Consider the following 4,070-nt stretch of genomic DNA (forward strand, 5'->3'; position numbering starts at 1 on the left):
ACAAAGAGATTACATCTCTTTTTGTGTGTGTGAGCATAATTATCTCTCTCTCCATTCACCCATTCCTTCATCTACTTTTGGGAAATAATAGAATGTTGAAGTTAGATGTATTCACCCTGGAGACGGATTTTTGGCTCCATTTTTTTTACTCACAAGGCACTTAAACTCTCTGGGATTTAGTTTCTTCAACTGTAAAGTGAGGATATTAGAAGCATCTACCTTGCATTTTGTAAATCATAAATTTTGGCTACTATTACCCAAAAGATGGCATATAAAAGATTCCATTCTTCAAATCTGAGCATGTAAATAAAACACAATATACCTAATATATATGACAATTATGGCACTTGGTAAGTGCCCAGGACAAATACGGTACAGCTTAGGTGCTCAACAGCCATTACTCTCGACTTTACTCCCTACTAGGGTAACAAACATGAGCTTCTGAAAAATGACAAGGAAAAGCTCTGTGGTAGACATATTACCAAATGGAAACAGCATCTGTTTCCTCACAAGTATGTCTGTCCATTGTTTGTTCCCAGGCACTAAACATTTGATTGGATGGAAAATAGTTGAAACTAAGGCAATTTTGCTTAATTGAAGAGGCATTCCAAATACACCTTTTTAAGTACATCACTTTCAAAACTTACTCCCTTCTGAGCATTGGTGGTGATATCCTTTTACATCCCAACACTATAAAAAATAGGTTAGAGTGAAGTAGGAACTTCCACTTTAGAAGACACTAAATGTGTGCTAGTGCAGTGTGCTAGCCGCTAGAAGGAAGAAGGTGAAAGATGGAGAACATATGGGTCTTATCTTAAAACAGGCTAGCTCTTAAGCTTCATCATATACAGGTAAAATAATGGAGTTAGCATGCATATAAAATATGTTAAGGATGTAAATTACATTTACAAGTATACAGTCAATATGTTTTAGAAAAGTATACATAAACTGGTAACATTTTGGTACCTGTTTCCAGTGGAAAATACTCAACATTTTACCATTCAAATATAATGCAATTTAAATAAAAAGTCAAAAGGAACCCAACATAAAAGTAGTTATATCCTGTATAATTGAAGATAGCTTAAAAACGAAGACAGCTTAGATCTTGAATTAATTATGCCAAGAAGGTCAACCTGATCATCAGAAACATTACTTGTGAGAGATGAGGGTTTAACTATCTTACTTTCTTACAGAAATTGTGGAAAATTGGAATCAAAAAAGGAAAACCTATCAGGTATATATCAGTAGCATTTAACTGAGTTAGGTATAGAAAATAAAGTTAAAAGATATATCCTGATACCACATATAGTAAGGAAGAATGTTTAATGTATTTTTATGACTTTCCATATTCAGATATGATAAGTAGCAGAGCTAATTATCTATATATCCGTCATATGTTTCAGACACTGTCTTTGATAGCTGTCTATTTAGTAGGAGTACCTATAACACAGATAATTTCTAATTTTGATTAATTAAAAATAACTTCATGTATCTAATGACAAGTTAAGGGCACTATAAAAACTAAGGTAATGGAAGACTGTTTTGAAATGTCTTTTAATTCACTTAACTATGAGAGTGATGAACCAGATTGCACTTTAAAAAGACATGGATGTGTTTAAATATGCTAACTTTCATTTTTGAAGTTGCTGCTATTATTGTTTATGAATATACTCCCCTGACTCAGACACCATGCAAATTAAACTTTAATGCAATAAACAACATTATATGTTTGATTATGAATGACTGTATTTAATAAACAATGCATTATTTAGTTAGAATCAACTGAAGGAAATTGTGTCCTAGGAAATGAGTATTATGAAATAGTAAGAATAGGTTATTTCGATATTTCCTTCAGTCCAAAGTTGCTCAACCCATGTGCTTTATTCTGACCTCTGAGTTTTTGAAAACCTGTGTTGTTGAAGCACATTTCATTACCAATCAATACATTTTATTGGATAAAACAATAGATAGTAAAGTTACAAATTAATAATGTACATGGGATTAGTTAAAAAGTAATAGAATAGAATAATTTAATTTGGAAATCATTTAAAAACAGAACATCTAACAGATGCTGAATCACAGTTTCTAAATTTTCAATATGATACTGAAATATTGTCCATGAAAAATCATCATATTACAGACAAATCACAGAGGCAAAAGTATATAAAACTATAGAGGAGCCTCTCTTTAACTACAATTTTTTTGGTAAAAAAATTATAATTCTGTAAATAATATGCATATATGATGTTGAAAATGTCCCTATAAAACGTACCTGCAATTATTATCTTTAGAGTAATTTTTGATATCTTTCTAAATAGTGTTTGCAGAAGTTAACATTATACTTAGCAAAAGTAAAAGGGCATTTATGAATGCTGAAATCCACATTGTGCATTACTTTTCTCGTAAGTTTTTTAGTATTATTTCAGACTTACAGAAAAGTTGCAAGAATATTTCTAAGACTCCAGTAAGCCCTTTATCTTGATTTACTAATTGTTTACTTTAGCCTCAATTATTTTGTCATCTGTACATATACATATTTTTTCTGAATTATTTGAAACAAAGTTGGAGACATTTCCTGTTACTTTTCAATATTTTAGTATATCTTCTAAAGAACAAAGACAGTCTCTTAAACTACAGTCAAAGATCAAAACCACAGAATTTCACAGGAATACAGTACTAATATCTAATCAATAGTTCACATTAAAATTTTATAAATTGACACAAGAATGTCCTTTATAACTATTTTCGCCCAGTGTAGGTATGATCTGGTATTGCATAGTGCTATGGACCTTTAGACCCCTTTAATTTGGAAGAGTTTCTCAGCCCTCTTCTATTTGTTGACCTTGACATTTTGAACAGTATAAACTCATGAATTTGTAAAACATTCCTCAATTTGAAATTGTCTAATATTTTCCCATGATGAAATTTAAATTTTATGTCTTTGGCAGGAATAACACAGATATTGTGCTTTCCTTAGTGCATTATAACTGTAGGCACAAGACCCAACTTTAGCGATGTTAACTTTGACCATTTAGGTAATGTATTATTTTATATAATTAGGTTTCTTCACTGTACAGTTGGTGCTTTCTTCTTTGTAATTAATATGTAGCTTATATGGAGATAGTGTGAGTATAATTTGTGGTGAGATACTTTGTGTCTACATAACTATTCTATCTCTCATCAACATTTTACCTACTAATTTTAGCATCTATTGATGATTTTCCCCCTTCCTTATTTCTTCTGTAATTATTAATTGGAGCTCTACTGTAAGGAAGACCTTTCTTTATTCATCTACCTATCATTTGTCTATTTATTTCTGTCAGTGGACTTACTGGTTCTTATTTTATTCAGTGATTTATAATACATTCATATTATTGATTTACTATTATTATCTATTATGATACTCAATTTGTTCCAGATTTGGCCAAGTTTGAGTCTTTTGACATGAGCCCAATAGTCTCTTAGCACTTCCTTAGTGGTATTACAAGATGTTCCAGGCTTACGTTGTACTTTCTCTGCCAGAATCCTAGGATTTAACCATTTCTCTTAAGTATTCCTGGTTTTTCTTTAATGATCAATAATATTTAGAAAACAAGATTGTCTTCATTTCTATCAGTGTCAGTATTAGTTGACAGAGCTAGCAAACATGTAAGTGTGTACTGTGTACACATGTTAATGTAATATAGATATTTATATAAACATAGACATATTTGTATGTAATGTAACATATATATGTAATGTTTAATATTTATATATATTGATACATGTGAGTATTATATATTCTCAATATACATGAAATTATTTTATACTGTTACTTTTTAATTCCAATCTAATGCCACAGAGTATATCTGTTTTTTCCCCTTCTTTATCTGTAGCTCATTTATTTAACAAAGAAGACTGCCTTCTATTATCCTCCATATACTTCCTCATTCAATAATGCCTAGAATACGTAGAAAATACTGTCAGAATTGCTAATACATACCACAGTGAAAAGCGAGCATACCAAATAGACTTCAAAGTTTGTTTTAATTTATAAATAATATTTGTATACAGTGAAATTCACAAATCAC

The sequence above is a fragment of the Pteropus vampyrus genome, unplaced genomic scaffold (assembly GCF_000151845.1).
Source record: "Pteropus vampyrus isolate Shadow unplaced genomic scaffold, Pvam_2.0 Scaffold58, whole genome shotgun sequence".
NCBI classification, from domain to species: domain Eukaryota; kingdom Metazoa; phylum Chordata; class Mammalia; order Chiroptera; family Pteropodidae; genus Pteropus; species Pteropus vampyrus.